The sequence below is a fragment of the Nothobranchius furzeri genome, chromosome 14, assembly GCF_043380555.1.
Source record: "Nothobranchius furzeri strain GRZ-AD chromosome 14, NfurGRZ-RIMD1, whole genome shotgun sequence".
NCBI lineage: Eukaryota > Metazoa > Chordata > Actinopteri > Cyprinodontiformes > Nothobranchiidae > Nothobranchius > Nothobranchius furzeri.
The window spans coordinates 17,359,180-17,377,139 of NC_091754.1; positions in this window are offsets into that span (position 1 = coordinate 17,359,180).

Here is a 17,960-nt window from a genome sequence, read left to right on the forward strand (position 1 = left end):
ATTCCCCAGGTCAAGCCACTTTTGAACCAGAAACAGCAGCAGAAGCGCCTGACCTGGGCTACAGAGAAGCAGCCATGTCAGCTGCTGGTGTCGGTCCACTGTGTTTTATCAAGGGCAGGGTCAATGCAGCTAGCTATCAGGAGATTTTGGAGCACTTCATGCTTCCATCTGCTGACAAGCTTTATGGAGATGAAGATTTCATTTTTCAGCATGACCTGGCACCTGCTCACAGTGCCAAAACCACTGGTAAATGGTTTACTGACCATGGTATTACTGTGCTCAGTTGGCCTGCCAACTCTCCTGACCTGAACCCCGTAGAGAATCTGTGGGATATTGTGAAGAGAAAGTTGAGAGACGCAAGAGCCAACACTCTGGATGAGCTTAAGGCCGCTATCGAAGCATCCTGGGCCTCCATAACACCTCAGCAGTGCCACAGGCTGATTGCCTCCATGCCACGCCGCACTGAAGCAGTCATTTCTGCTAAAGGATTCCCGACCAAGTATTGAGTGCATAACTGAACATAATTATTTGAAGGCTGACTTTTTTTGTATTAAAAACACTTTTCTTTTATTAGTTGGATGAAATATGCTAATTTTTTAGATAAGAATTTTGGGTTTTCATGAGCTGTATGCCAAAATCATCAATATTAGGAACAACTAAAGGCTTGAATTTCTTCAGTTGTGTGTAATGAATCTAATAAATATGCAAGTCTAATCTTTTTCAGTATTTTATAGAAAATAATGAACTTTATCACAATATGCTAATTTTTTTAGAAGGACCTGCATATAAACTGATACCAGTATAACATGTGGGAATGGAGTGAAGGCCAGTTAAGGAGTGAGTACAGATCACAATGACGAGTAGTGAAAGAACTTTGTGCCTTAAAGGTGTGAAACACTCAATTAATCAATGCATTTGCAGTGGCCCCTAGTAGAAATGAATGCCTTTTAAGTTGTACTCTGGGGGAAAAAAAGCTCCAGTGCATCTGTTTCAGGAACTAAAAAACTGTCACACCAGAGGATCGGGGCTTGGATTGAATAAGAACCCTGACCTTGTTAAACACCTATATGCCTGCTGCGTGCTTGCATGGCTCCGATGTGAACTCCTGCTTGTCTGAAGACTGACTCAGATACAAGCTTAATCATCTGGCAACCGACCAAAAGTTTATATTAATTAATAACTTCAGACACGTGAGTGTGGGTCCCTTACTTCCCGTCAGTCTATTCAGAAACTGCACATACGCTCTCTGCTTCTTGACTCATGAATCGATTTGGCTGTACAATAAAAAGATATGAAAATAAAGAACACATAAAAGAAAAATTCAGACAATACATATGAGTGTAATTAGTTGAGCCCCGGGGCTGTGGCTGCAGCACCTGGAAGTCCCCTTCATTCAGGGGCACTCTGGCCCCAAGGTTAAGTTCCTGTTTGCAGAAAATAATTAGTTTGTAATTGATTGCAACTGATCACAAAAACACAGGCAGCTAAGTCTGTGACTGACTCCCAAAGCACCTGGTGACTATTTTATAGCAGTCTGCTGCAGATAGCAACAATATTTTAGAAATCTGTGTAAATTGCCTGAATGTTAAACATCTTCTGCCGTCAGTCTTTCAAAGCAAAAATGTCACAGACTCAAGAAAAAGATGCAATTTTTACTAAATAGGAAATTAACTTTGACTGAATTTCTGCATCTGAATACAAAACAACTACAAATCTCTGATTTAAAAAGGCACAATAAAATATGAGTTTTTGGCTTTACCAAAAAGTCATCAAATTCTTAAGACACCATTACGAACAGCACCTGCTTTTTTTCATTTCAAATATTTACAGTGCCATTTGGACTATTAGCCTACTTTTGAGCTTTAGTGCTTTTGTTTAAACTTCAAGCACAGTCGTCTAATTTTGGCGCTGCTAAATTAGGAGTTGTCCTGCCCGTTGTTGCTCTGATACTTTCACACTGCCTGTACTGATAACACCTACTTCTGGGGGACTTTTTAGAGGCCAAAACAAAAATAGGATTCAGCTTTGCAGCTGTTGCTTCCTGGTAGCAACCCCCGACACTCACACCTCGCCCATCCCCTCCGTGTTTGTGTTTGTCACTTAGAGTGATTGAGAAGAAGGCAAGGCAGATTCAAATTTCACAAAATCGTTGAACATTCGGCTGATTTCCAGCAAACATTTATCCCCCAGCGGAGGCAAAGGTTATTCTGTTTTACCACAGGATAAAACAAAAAGCACGGCAACAGCAGACGTGAGAATAAGGTCAGCACCGACTGGAGAGTTTTGCATTTTCTCATCAGCTGACTAAATAATGGATTGTAACGTTAATCTTGAATGATCGCCGACATCCTGCAGCGGACATCCTCAGACGCCTTGGCTGATGTGACTGGATGTTTTACAATCACCAGCAAAACTCTCACTGATGCTTTTCAGCCGACGATCCAGTCTCCACCACCTCATAACACTTGTATCTGCAGGCAATGGCGTACTGTGAGTGTGTAACAGTTAACACACTGCTCTCGTCCCCTTTAGCTGTATTATGACTGGGGGGAAAACAAAGTGGGGAAAAAAAGCACTTTGCTTGATTCTGACTCAATTCGTTAGGATACTCAACACTGCTACTGGAATATAGTGGACGATAATAAACGATTTACTGCCAGTTTGGCTGGAAACAAGTAAGAAATGAAGATATAATGTAACATCAATAGCCCCTCTGGGAAGCTGAATGAATGGATGAATGAAATGAGACAGAACGAAGGCGAGGAGGAAGCAGATTAGAGGTTCGATGTTGTTGATGCATCTTTTCAACAGTTAGAATCAATGGATGAAACAGTCTGTAAATGAAAAGTGTAGAAATACAGGGACTGATTTAAGTTTATGCAAGATGCACACTCAAAAATGTTGTGAGGGATGCATGTTCACCATTGTGTCATAACTTCTTCATAATAATGTGATCTTTTACAAGCATTGAATACTAAATAGTTGCAGGTTCAAACAAGAAATCTACATCTTAGCTTGCTTGATGTCGATGATGTCGATCTGTGGTCTGTTTTCATTGCTGTCTGATTCTCAGACAGATCTGTAAAGCATGCAGCCAAGTTAAAGCCTTTAACTTGGCTGCATGCTACACTTAACCCTTTGATGCATGAATTATGAAATCGTCAACCATGATTTTTTTTTAAAAAAATTTCATTCATCTTTAGGTGTGAATGAAACAAATTTCATATTTACATATTTTTTGTAAAATTTAATTTACAAATAATTTATTACATGTCCACCTCAGTGGACAGTGTGCAATCTGAACATGAAAAATGTTGGCTTGACTTACTGAAGTACAGATGGAGGGGTTCAAATGCAATAAAGTCTTCAACAGCTGTGCTTAATAGCAAAAATAAATTAATAACAATTTTAAGTACCTGTCCACTGTAGTGACCATTATGCATCAAAGGGTTAAAGGTATCGTTCACTGAGAAATTGTTTCTAGTATAAATATTTGCCTTGTGAGTCGATCTCTGAGGAAAAAAAGCTCTGGTGCGACTGTGTCAGGAAGTAGAAGTTAATCAGAGGAGAGGGGATCAGAAAATGGCAGGATATAGAGCACATATGTCAGAGTCAAGGCCCGCGGGCCAGATGCAGCGCGCGGAGCATTTTTATGTGGCCCGCGAGATAAATATAAAAAATATATTAAAACTGGCCCGCTGGCCGATTTTACCGCAAAGACTTCAACTCCCGTGATGCTTTGCGGCGTCAGCGCGGAGCCGAAGCGCCCCGTCCTTTGTGTTTTTCCCAGCGTCTGCTGCCGGGTGTGTGCAGCTCCGCTGTCTCGGACAAACTAAACACTCCTCTCACTCGGCGCTGAATTTACTCAGCTATTTGCCGACGTTGAAGCCCAGAAATGGAGATTTTAACTGCTCAGTAATGTGTTCACGAAAGTTTTCCAACCTATGTGAGCACCTGTTGTCATCTAATGTTGTCATTGTTATGATGAAGATGAACAAAACAACAAGAGTCTCCTCCTCAGCTCAGATCAACCCCATGATGCAGGTATCTGGCTGGAACAGGTGAGCATCACAGTAAACCAGTGGAACAAACTGAGCTTTAAATATGTTGGTTTTATGCTCTTTTTCTGCTCCAAAACATGAAAGTTAACAGGTGAGATGTTGCATTTTCATTTAAGATAAACTTATATTTTTATGTTGTTGGCCCGTGAGAAAAGATTTAACCTACAGTAAACAGGAAGTGGAAAGGCTGCAGACAGATGAATAGAATAGAAAATCCCTTTATTGTTCCTCAGTGGGGAAAGCTAGACGTCACAGCAGCGATGACACTTATTACAGGAGAATAAAAAAATAAGAAAAATGAATAAACAAGAAAACATAAATCCTGAATAGATTTTAAAAATGCTGATTATACCACAAGTAATGAATACCACTGATGCCTTTTATTTAAAACTGACTTGCTTGTGTGTAATTTGGTTATTCCACATTCAGTATTAATGCAGAAATAACTTTGTTTCCAAATTTAAAGGTTCAAAATATGTTGATAAAGAAAATGTGCAAATTTGCCATCACTTTTTCAAAAAATATTAAGTTTGGCCCTCGACTCCGTCCCAGTTTCATTTCGGCCCCGTGTGAGTTTGAGTTTGACTCCCCTGACATAGAGCCTTAGTCATTATTACTCCCGATATTCTCGCCCCTGATTCGCTAACTGCAATGCAACTCTACCACCACTGACTTTGTTTGTTTTGCAACGCTGATTGTTTATCTCAACACAAGCCTGAAGGAGTTCTGCCATGTTTTGGAGTTGCTAATGCTAACAGTTAGCTTCTACTAGCCGAGGTGTGCTCTGCTCTCTACTGGACGCTAAATACAACTTTCCCTGTCACGAGCCAAAACGGGTGAGCCCATGAACGCTAATATTGGGTAGATCTGACCGGCTTTTTCTAATCCTAGAGTTTAATCGTCTATTTTTCATCGACGACGAATGCATGAAATAGGGTAGAAGACTATTTTCACGTTCAGCCTGCATGTTAAACTCTGAGGGACCGATCGTATTTTTAAAATGAGTAATAAATGGTTTAATGGTTAAAACGTAGGACTCTGAATTAAAATCGAATAGCGAGGTACCTAAGCTGTCACATGGTTTTGTGTACCAAAGTTTCTGCCTTGATGGGTGGAGGATGATATTTGGTTTTACCACTTGTGTTCATGGTCTAAAATAACTATGCATGTCTGGGAAAAGGATAGCTCTAATTCCTAAATTGAAATTAAAACAACTTAAACACCGGTACCACATCATAAGCACTGATGAACAAAGACATTGGCTTTTGCACCTCTTTTCTAAGGGATTTAACCACTCGTTTTCTTTATTCTCAATAATATTATCCAAAACAATAAATGCTGAAAATGTGATGCTTTTCCTCTGTTTTGGTGTTTGATCATCTCAAGACTCCCTGCTCAAAGTCGACAAGTGCCTTTGTCACACAGTTTTAGATTGGAATATTTATTGAAGTGCTGGATTATGCAGAGTGACAACTGTTTTCCGAGCCCATCTGGGTTTGTTAGCGGTGGCGGGAGTCGTTTCTCTTGTGGTACACGTTAGGCCCGTCTGGTCGCTGAATGCAGGAAGACAGAACCGATAATAATTCTCTGTCATCATACCTGCTGACAGCCAAAGTGTTGCAGAAAAGCATCCCTACTGGGAAAGAAACATCTGCAAACAATCACATTTATTATACCAGAAAGCTAAAATGTGACACGTTGCCCCGCATCATGTAATCACAAGAAAAACATTCAGAGACACACGTGTTGCATCAGCAACGCAATTAAAACCTTTACAACTGGCATTTATTACTTTTTTTTTTTCATTCTGGTTCAAGAGCTCACCAGTGCTATAACGTCTTACTAATAGACTTTTTAAAGTGCTCTGCAGAGGAATGAGAAGTTGTCGAAAGGACAACCATCTCAGCAGGAACCATCAGTCAGCCCTTCATGGTAGAGCAGCTTGATGGAAATCACAGAGTAGAAGACAAACGATAGCAGGCTGGTGTTTGCCAAAACCCCTTTGAAGGACTTTTGGTGCCTGAGGAAAAATCTTTTTTTTTTCTATCTGATGAGTTAAAAACTGAAGTATTCTGGAAAGATTCCAAACAGCGCGTCACATAAATTGCAGGCAGTGCATGCAATTGTGGGGAAAGGAAACATTTAGCACTGGAGTGCTCCTGAGAATTAGGAAACCCAAGCTCCACATTTATGGACTGAGAGGATAATTCCCCTGTGGGATTACAACAAAGCAGGATTAAAGACATCAAGTAGCAGCTTGAAGATGAACCCAGGCAGTCAAACTAGTCTCCTATGTGAAATCAAGTGTATCTTTGAATATATATAATATTCTGTTTTAATTAATGATGCAGAAAATGCACATTTTGTCACTAGTTTATTCTTTTAAAAAGTGGTCCTATATCTGAAGCTTCATAAGTACCTATAGCTTTGTGAAGCCCCAGTTGTTCCTGACTCCCCACTGAGGCCATCAGTGCTCTCCGCCCTTTTGCTTCTAGGGTTTGGTGCAATCTGGGTCAACAACTAGAATGCTGATTCATGAATTCAGCAAGTAAACAACTCTGTGCTGTGAGGAAACCAGCTTACTAATTCATAATTTCAAATTATGCATGTATTCTTTTTCATCTAGCTTTGATCTCAAGAAGAAAAATCTCTTTGAAAACCCGGGGTAAGAAAATTATTGCATTTATTAGATAGAGGTTTTTTTTTCTTCCTCCTAGTTCTGCTCTATACATTATTCAACTTCCTGCTTTAAAAAAACGTGACTTTTTAAACCACGGCATGTTACTCAATGTGTCAAAAACGAGTCATAGATAGAAATAGACACATTTCTGCAGAGGTGCTGCATCATTATCAAAGTCACTAAAGGCTAAAAAAAATCAAAATATTTGTTTGTCTTGAAATGATAATGCCACCTAAGGAAATAATATTCAAAAGTAGCACAAAAAAATCTGCTATAGAAAGTCTACACTTTAAGAAATGAAATGTTGAATATACTTAACCTCCTAGGGCCCTGTGTGTACATATGTGGACATTTGCTCCTTTAAATTTTTATCATCTTCATCTTAGACCTTTTTGTTATTATTTATAGACATGTGATATTGATATTGACTTTAATTTTTTCTTTTTCTTCTTTTTTATAGGAAATTTGACAAAATTTTTAATTTATTTAAATTTTCATTTTATTTTAATATTTGTAATTTTGTTTCCATTAGTGACAGTAGACTACTCTGTAGTAATTAGATGTTTTTTTTTATTTTAAATAGCATCAAATACAGGTTCAGGTCTCAGGAGGTCAACCAAGTTACGTCAACATGCTCCACAAAACCTTTTGCTTAATTGTACACATTGTTATACATTGTAAATGTGTATTATTCTTTACATTTAAAGAGCAAGTCACTCCAAATCAATATGTTTTTGCTGATAAACTATATAAGTGAGTGTCTGATCGTGCTGTAGACATGTGTAGTCAATAATTCGGCACTTTAGTGCATCTTAGTTAAAATTTAAATATTTTGCCTATCACTCAGTGTTGCACCGTTGTCAGGTAAAAAACCTAGCACTGCATTTGAATTTAAATCTGCCATCGCTATTGACTAAGTGGTACAATGATGTTAGATGGTACATTGTGATGTCACAATGTTGTGAGTGTGTGTATTTGTTAGTGGCTCCGCCCTCTCAGTCTGCAAGGCTACTAAGGCCTTTGGTGCACTTTTCAAACAAGAAGTGGGAGTTGAGTAGGAATCTGGTAGGGGGTGACTTGCTCTTTAAAGACCAATTTCACTAAGATGCTGTTTTTACATGTTATTATTTAAATATGACTGGTCTCTCTGAGTTCCATGTGCAGGCTGAATGTGGAAATAGTCTGCTTCTGCATTAGCCGCCGTAAGAAAACAGACGGGGAAAGACTTGGATTAGAACAGCCAGTGAATAGCACGTCAAATTGAAAATTAGCATTCACGGACTCACCCATCTTGGCTCGTGATGGGGAAGACTGTTTTTGATTTAACCCTTTAAGCTCCAATGTTGCAATATCTCGACAAGCGTCATTGCCGACTTTAACGAGCCACAAATCCGTCATGAAGTTACTACTTACTACTACGCCAGAAGATAGTGGAGTTGTGTAAATTCAGGCTGAGCAAGACCTATGGGTGTGTTTATATTGAAAGCTTCAGAGTTTTTAGGGTTTGAAAACGGCCTCCCACCGAGAGGTTCCTGGTCGGGGGGAGGACGAGAGGAGGAGACAAGCGCAGCATGTAAAGGGAGAATATTAGAGGGATAAAACTTACAATTGTTGGCAGGTCTGGTCTTTGTTGACTGATCTCTTTGTCTGGTGACAACTGATTATGAAGCAGAATATTGACTCTGATGAAGAAATTCACTCATCCAGCCGGAAAGATTGACGCTGCTGCAGTGCGCAGCAACAGACAGCTGGTGCTACACTTACAAGCTCCAAACGTTGGGTTTCAATCAATCAATCAATCAAAGATACTTTATTAATCCCAGAGGGAAATTAGAGTTTCAGTACACACAATTCAGAGATCAGACATGCATGGGCAAGACACATGACAAGAATTGGTGACTGTGGTCATTCGCAACCCTGAGTCGCGCTACCTTAATAGAGATAAGAGGGTTACATGAGGGTTGGTTCAGGTGGAGGGAAAAAAGGCACTTCAGAGTTACCCTCCCACCGGGAGGGCAGCTTTGCTCTGCAAAAACCACCTCAGACAGAGAAACTGTATGCAACAGACTTCAGACAACACAACATAAGTGTCCACTAGGAGGGGTGGTGGGTTGGGACTATCCCAACTTCAATTCCTGCAGCCACGATGAAGCAGTGCATGTCACCTCAGTGTCACGTTGCCGGTGTAGGAGTTGATGGACCATGTGTGGTGGAGCAGATCAGGAGGTAAAGATGCAGGCTTTAGATAAAGTAAAATGGTTTTAATGGTGGAAACAGGAACGAACAGCACAAGACAACGATGACAAACAACCACAATGATCTGACAAAGACTGATACAAGGAGGGAGGTATAAATACACAGGGCAAATGAGGAACACATGGACAGGTAAACAAGGGGCAGGTGAAAACAATAAGGACTAATCAAGGGCAGGAGAGAGACACAGTCAGGGAGGCAGGGGCAGACCGTCACAGCACCCCCCCCCCCCCTTAAGGGGCGGATACCAAACGCCCACAAGGCCACATAACACAGGAGACTCGGGAACACTTGACTTGGAACAGGAACACTTGACTCGGAACAGGAACACTTTACTCGGAAACACGGGAACACTTGACTCGGGACCGCTTGACTCGGGAACGCTTGACTCGGGAACACTGGAACGCTTGACTTGGGAACACTGGAACACTTGACTCGGGAACACTGGAACACTTGACTCGGGAACACTGGAACGCTTGACTCGGGAACACTGGAACACTTGACTCGGGAACACTGGAACACTTGACTCGGGAACACAGGAACACTTGACTCGGGAACACAGGAACACTTGACTCGGGAACACAGGAACACTTGACTCGGGAACACGGGAACACTTGACTCGGGAACACTGGAACACTTGACTCGGGAACACGGGAACACTAGACTCAAACAGGAACTGGAACGGGACCTGAAACTGCAGCAGCCAGGGTGGGACCCTGTAGGAACTGCAGCAGCAGGCGTGGGACCCAGTAGAGGCTGCAGCAGCAGGCGTGGGACCCTGAAGAGGCTGCAGCATGGAGGACCTGCAGGCGTAGGCCCCACAGGCGTGGACCAGGAAGTAAGTAACTGGGTCCATAGGCGAAGGCTCGGGTGAAGGGAAGCAGATATGGAGCGGGAAGACCGACCCTACCACCCCGGAGAATGTTGGCGTGCATAGGGGGTTTTACCTCCATCAAAAACTCCAGGAACAGCAGCTTCGGTGAAAAAACAAGACAGGGCAAAAACAGCAGGAGAGGAGAATGATCTGACCAACCTGGACCTGTGGTGAGCTCTTCACATCTGCCTGGAGGATTTTTTTCTTTTCTTTTCTTTTCTTTTCTTTTTTTTTTTTTTTTTTGCTTTTTCTCCCTTTTCAGCGGGGGGAGATTTCGGCCAGAGGGGTTTTGTTTTTCGGCGCATCCTACCTGTTCTTGGGGTGGTCGAGCCCACTGGGCAATTTTGGCGCATCCTATCTGTTTTCGGGGTGGTCGCTTCGGCGGCCTTCCCGCCGTCCCGCCCAGGCTGGGAAAGGAGGCAGAGTTGAGTTGCCATAGCGATGGCACATTCCACATATCTTCTGAGGGGCGAGTTTTCGTTGGAGCCTTGCAGGCTCAAGGATGCCAGATTCTGATTAGAAATTGTTTTGGGGCCAGACAGAGATAATTTCCTCTCCGTCTTACAGTTTGTTGGTCCTCAACCTCTCAGAATCCCAATAATGGACGTTAATCTATCCCAATCCGTGCTGATTCATCCACTCTCTCCTTGATGGCATCCATCTTTTGTGCCAAAGAATGAATGTACGCCAAAGTCCCAAGCTTACAATTCATCTCGACAGTTATTTGAGTCTGTGAATTCACAGCGCAGTGCAAACCATCTCTGAGCTCCGGGATCAGGCCAATATTCCTCGACAGCTCGTTAATTTTCTGGTAAGCCAGGTAGCCTCCAAGGCCAATGAGCAGGAAACCTGACACCAACTCCACACGTCTTCAGAGTCCTCCACAGACAGCTGAGATAAACAAATCAAGTTCCACTGTTTCCAGGAGTCCATCATGTGTCCAACTGGGTCTGTACCGGCAGGACATCCAGGAGCCCCTTCTCCCGTTCTCATCATTGAAAAAATTGTATCAATCGCGTTGAGAGACCAGCTAACGAGATCCATTTAAATGTATTTCAGTTTCCACTTTCCAGAAAAATGCAGAAGCAGCCGTGCACCCAGCACACACAAACAGACAAAGGGCCTTGAGGATAAGATATGGAGGAGAGGAGGAATAAAGCGTCTGCATCCAAGAGCCGGGAGAAGAAGTTTGTTTCACCGTGTTTGGGACATGGTGGGTGTAGAAATGATGGTTAAAAACGCTGCTAATGTGACAGACGTAGCGGCAATGTTAAAAAAAAACGTTAAAAAGCTGCAGATGCGTTAAGTATGGAAGTCAAAGTGTGCCACATAATCATACAAATATCCTCTCCCTTGGACCAAATGATCATTACATTTAAGGGAAGGACAAAAACTCTGACAAATATGGCTAAAAAGTATTTCTCTTGAGTGAATCCAATATGAATATAAAAAATTCAATTTTAAAGATAAACTATGAAATTAACATTTTAAAAAAGCTTTGCATATGTATAAATTAAAAATGTCTAAATATAATGAACATTTCTAAATAACATGTAAAAATAAGAAGGAACATCTGTAAAAATTATGCATTCCAACAAGGCAACCTGAAGACGTCATAATATGCAAATTAGATGAGTGAATTTGCTCCCAACACAAACTTTGGATCCTACTGAATATTTGTCTCATTTATAGTTTACTTTTACCTCTAACTGGTTCCAAGTTGCAACCTTTACAAATAGTCATGTCAAAATTGAAAGGGTTAGGTCCAGGAGAGAGCAGAGCACGACTCTGCTAGTAGCAGCTAAATGTTAGCATTAGGAATGCTACAACATGGCAGACCTCCTTCAGGCTTGTGTTATTTGTGTGATCAGCATTTTCAGTGTTGCTAAGTGGTAGAGTTGTGTTGCTGTTAGCCAATCAGAGATGAGATGTCTGAAAATCTGCTCCCCTCTGCTCTGGCTCACTTATACTTCCTCAAACAAGAGTGCCAGAGCTTTTTCCCCACAGAGATCGACTCACGAGTCATTTATCTATACTAGATACCTCTGCAAATGTGTTGGGGAAAATATAGGGAATTTGGTTTGAACCAGGAGGAGTGGCCTGGGTTAGAAGCAGAGAACCAGGCACAAACTGTTAGTAGGGTTCATCTTCAAATGTTCGTTTGCAGCCGCTAACTCAACATGCGTTTGCGGCGAAACTGGATATAGATTTTAAAACTTGTTTTATTTTAACAAAAACATTATGCAATGCAGCTTTATGCAACAATGTTTTGTGCAGGGTTTTGCAAGCATTTCTTTTCAGCCAGAGTTGTTAAGAGCCGCTGTGGAAGATACGAATGGCCACTTGTGACTCCAGAGACCCCTGTTACAGTGGAACCAGCGTTGACAAAAGTTTCTTAAGTAAATTCAACATTTAATTTTCTAGAGTGTACATGTTCTGAAAGTGAAAAAGGCAACAAATCAGAAAGGGCAGGATGCCACGAACTATCCTTAGAAAGTCCAAGACCTTCAGTCACCTTCTGGCCCCTTACGGCTCCAAACAGGTGCATACTGGGTGGGGGGGTGTCTTTATTGGTTAAAGTCAGGGATAGGTAATTCATCCTGGACACTGTTTTGACAGACATGCAGCACTAAAACAGTCAGAAAAGGAGTTTAACCAATTGAGCAATAACTGTTTGCATTTTGATCTAAAAAAAAAAATCTGTAAAAATTTTGTGCAAAACACATTTCCCTGATTTCTTCTGTGGCTCCATCTCGTGTGGCCCTTTGTGATTCGTGGTCCAGCTAACTGGTTCATCTGTGATACCAGGACCAGGACGATGGACTCTTATCGAGCTGAGCCTTCACACACCCAATTAGGTCAAGGCCTGTCTGGGTCTGCGAACTGGGAGTTTAGCAGAACAGGTATGCAGGGCTGGAAGGACATACACTCAAACCTAATGGAGGCGTTAATACAGCAAAAATTACAACTTAGGAGAAAAAGCAAGCTAAATAAAAAAGACTCAAGAGTAAAAGACGAAAATCAAGCTTCAGAAGAAGACCGATAAAACGCTAGGTCATCGGGACGAGGAGGCAGTCCAGGGGGTCTCTGTTTGATGGTCCCGGAGACATTCAGGCTGGTACCCCGCAGTCCTTTGGATATGCACCTCATAACAGGGCTTTTAAAACAGCGGGAGACACCAACACACAGCACAAAGTTCCACGTCCATAGCAGAAACCTAAAGGGAAAAGCTTTTGACTCTCATGCCCACCTTGTTCTCTCTGCTTTAGCTCAAACTGACGTAACAGCATCTCACGTGATCTCATACGTAGAACAATCGGGCAAAAGTGTTAATCAGCTTGATTTCTCGCCCGATGTTTAATAAATGTGCATTCTAGTTATAATGTTTGCTTTTATCTCTAATCACTCCATTTTTATCAATTTAATTAACGGGGATGACACATTATGTTTTCCTCAAGCTGTCAAGCAATTATCTTGATATTTGGACCGATAAAAATTCATTCTACTCTTTGCAGAATGTTGCAGGACCGATTTATAGCTGGATTTATCTATAATGATAAAATCACAGCTAATAGCCAAGTTGAAGGATTGAAAACAGGGGAAAACAGCTGGCCTGGCTCAGTCTAAGAGCTGAACATATTAATGAGTAATTAATAGAAGATGCTGCATCAGTTTTTGTGCCGAGCTGATTCTGAGAATGTAACCCTGCTGCAGTCTTTCAAATGAAACCTACAAAACACAGCCATGAAGTGTTTCTTCGTTACAGACCTGGAATTCCTCAGGGGCCTGTTTCCCCTGCTTCCTTCACAAAAATGCAAAACTCTACTTTTTTATTGCATCTAGTTGTCTTAAGGGGAGACTCTAAATTTAGTTCAGTTTAACCAAGAACCCCCTGTTATGCAAACATAAATCCTCTCTTTTAAATGTAGTATTGTATACTCTGTCAGTCGTCGTTTATTTCTACTTTGCAGCAAAGTGGCACTCAGGTCTATAAGGTTCCTTCACACGGAAGTGTGAGTAAACTGCGGCTTTAACTAGTTCAAATATGTTTAGAGGTCCCTCTGGATCACTGGGATTTGACTTTCAATGGTGTTTTGGGAGAAATTGACTTTGGTCATCTGGTTAAATTTGACTGTCTTACTAAAAAAAGTTATCCTGTAAAATGTTTTTTTTGTCATATTAGTAAGCATAGTTTCCATTTTGAAGTTCCGGGAAATTTCTGGGGAGGGAAAAGGTGAGCTGGAGATAAGATGTCTGGGTCTTCTCAGTCGTCAGCCGTGTTTCCACGACCAGAACTGAGGTGGCAGACTCACAGGGTTAGGTTTACATGCGCATGTCGGGCCGGCCCAACAAAGTTTTCAGGAACCTTCTGCGTACCTGCTCAGGAGTAGGTACTCTGAACGGCAGAGTACCTGAGCGGAACCCTCGGTTAACTGATGCTGATTGGTTGTCACTCAGTAGGAAATGACATCAGCAGATGTTGTCCAAAGCAACCGGCATTAGTAAAATTAGAAGAGTTACTGGCGAAGCATTTCAATTCAATTCAAAGATACTTTACTAATCCCAGAGGGAAATTAAAATCGAAATCCTGACACCAGGAAACACTGGAATTCCCCCACAGCTGTTACTAAACTCCTAACACTGGAATAAATGGGGAAATATCCCCACATACATAATTAACGGGAGTTGTCTCACAAAGCGCCGTAAAAAACGGCACTTCTTCTGGTCATTGAACACCACATTTTACATCACACAGCTGCTCTTGTCCTCTGAATGGATCAAATTGTGATATAATTCGATATAATAAATGCTTTTAATATTATTAATGTTACTTTGGACACTTTATGCTGATCAATGACATCACTCACTTCTAAAGCAGTCGTGATGCACTGACGTCTGTGCAAAGTTCTGAAAGAGCTGAAGTTGAATGGAGACAAAACAGCTGAGAGGACTGGGGCATTCTATCTCCTGGTCAATTTTCCCATCCCAGGAAGTTCCCTGGAGTTCCTGTAATGGGAACACGCCTATTGAGTCTCTATACAAAATCATCCCTTCCAGGACTTTGCTAAAACATCAACATATTGTAGCTGCTTTGGCAGTGAGTGATGTCACTGATGAGTGTCAAAAGGTGTCCACGAACATTAATTACACTAAAAATATTTATTTCTGTCAAATTGTGCCATAGTTTAATCCATTCTGTGTGTTGCAAAATTTAGTTTCCAATGATTAGAAGAAGCTTTATTTTTTACAGCGCTGTGTGAGACCAAAAAGCAACCGTGAATTATGGAATTGTGGGTTGTCCCCCATATTTTTGGGTGTTGGGAGTTTAGACACGGCAATTTTAAAGCAGAAGCACAGCTGCTTATTTTTTTTCCTTCCATTCTAATTGACTGCAACTATTCCAACTTTATAAATAAATGTCGATGTCCAACTGGGTTACAACCAATCAGCTTGGGTTAACCACCAACCCCACCCAGTGGATCTGTCGGGCCCTTTTCAAGTGCAAACCCCAGTTCAGCTACTCAGTTGGTCCCTGAAAGACATGCACGCAACGGGAAGGTCCGGTAAAATTACCTAGAGGTCCCGATAGTGGAAACAAAATGGGTGAAATGTGTTCGAAATTCTGTCACGATTTGGCAAATTTGGTAAAATAGGAGTTTTAATTGCTGAAGCAGGTTAGCAGAAAGTTGTTTTGATTAGGGTGGCGACGGTAGTAGAGGAGTTAAGCATCCGCTCCGTAATTGGAGGGTTGCCCGTTCAAGCCCTGCTCCGTCTGGTCGGAGGGACCAGTGGCGTCTGTGTATGGCATCCCCGTCTTCGTCAGTGAGCCCCAGGGCAGCTGTGGCTACAATGTAGCTTATCACCACCAGAATGTGAATATTTATATGAATGAGTGAACGATTGTGTTGTAAAGTGCCTTGGGGGTTCTAGAACTCTAGAAGGTACTTTATCAAATACATTTACCATTTAATGTGTTTGTTAAGTTTAATCAAATAAAATCAAATTATTAGCATAGTTGAATAATTAGAGGCCACCATCTGCTAAATACAAGAAATCAAAAAAGAAAGATGACGGAAAACTCTAATTTAGATACGATATAATTAAGCACTGCTTCAGAGCTGAAAATGATTTATTAACTGCAAAAAATGATTTCTATGAAAGTAAAACATTTGGATTTTTAAACATTTTATCTTATTTTTAGCCTAAAAAAATAAATTATCTAAAAAATAAAATTGCTTAAAATAAGGTGAATATTCTTAAATATGATCAAAGTTTCCTTGTTTTGACTAAATAAATATCTGCCAAGTAAAATTTGTTAGGCTACAAATCTTGAAACTAGCTAAATAATCTACTTTTAAGTTCATTTGCTAGTTTTAAGATTTGTAGCCAAGCAAATTTTGCTAGTCCCCCTGGCAGATTTTTTTTACTCAAAACACAGAAATTTGGGTCACATTTAAAAATATTGACCTTGTTTTTAATCATTTTACTTTTCTAGAGCAGAATTAATTTCCTATTTAAACATAAGATGAAATAGATTTTTATTTTCTTAGAAATCAGTTTTTGCAGTGTATCTTGTGTTAGTCATGCAAAAATGCTACAAAGATTTTTGATATTCTTCTCCTCCTCGTTTCAAAGCTAAGAGATTTTCTTATTTCCATGCTAACCCTTGCAGACGTGCACAAATGCACCAGAGCAGAAACATTAGGCGCCCTGCAGGTCACACGAAGAATCTCAGAGCTAATTATCTCACTGGAACATTTCGACTTTTGCACCACATCTTCACACTAGAATTATGTAAGTGCTCATTTCACTCAAGATTATTTTGAACAAAAAAATGAAGCCTGTTATTTAATTCTGAACACAATAATACTAATGCTGCGTTGGCAAACAGGCTGAAATGAGGCAATTCAGTGAGCAGCATCAACAAATATATTCTGCTTCGTGTTTTTTTATGTTAAACTTTTAGAGACGTGTCTTTCGTCCTCTCAGCAACATAAAATTTGTACTCTAAAATCCTCCTCACGCCGGATTACAATGTGTGAAATGGTAACAAACGAAAAGCAAAGCTGTGTGAATTATTTGTGTTTTTATTTAGGTAAAATTCACGAATACTACATTTTATATTTAATAAAGGAGTTAACACAAGGTGATGTATACCTTCATATTGCATCACCTGTATTTTTGAAAACACTCAGTACGTGTTTAGGTGACGGACTATTAAAAAGTTCTATTTCTATCCTTAAAAAGAGCCGAGCTGCTTTATTTGGTTTGGAATAAAGCTGGGATATTTTTAATCTGTAGGACTATTGCAAAAAGAATAATTTTGTTAGAATGTGATTCATCCTGCTTATATTAGCCAAGCTTTTCTCCATAAATATGCATTAAGATGGTGGTCTGTGCAGCTCCAAAAGCTATTTATATATTTTATATTCATCCACTCATCCTCATCACCTAATTAATTCTTTTCAGGAACCACTGAGGAGGAAAACCTTGTCCCAGCTGAGGTGGTGGACCATGGATCAGCTATCTGTTCTCAACAGGGCCAGGACACAAACACATGAACCACCAGAATCTTTTCCACAGCGCCGTCCTCCCTTCTTAGCCCTGAAGATGCAGCATTTAAATTTTCCAAATCTTTTATAATCCAGGAGATTTATCAAACCTAAAACCTTTTGGAGCACGTCACCTGAGCTTAACGTTTCACGCACTTGCAGAGTTCATGCCACTTGCCCTATTTGAACCTCTACTCAGGCCGTTCTGCTGTTAAAAAGGAGAAAGAAACCAGCTTAATCTAGTTTGAGTAGAAATATGATCCTTCATCTCCTACAAGAGTTTGTCCTTTGAATTAACTCTGAGCATGACGGAGACGAAGGAAACTGATTAAACTCGCTCTGGTGGAAATACTATCCTTCATTTACTTCAAGAGCTTGTGTTCCTAATTAGCTCAGACGTTAAGTTGGCCATCGATCATTCCAGGAGAAGCTACACTTGGGAAACATTCGAGGATAGAAAGTAGCTCACACTGTGAGGAGGATATTTTTGTTGCTTTGAAGAGTTTTGATATTTTTGGCATTTATTTACTCAGATTTAT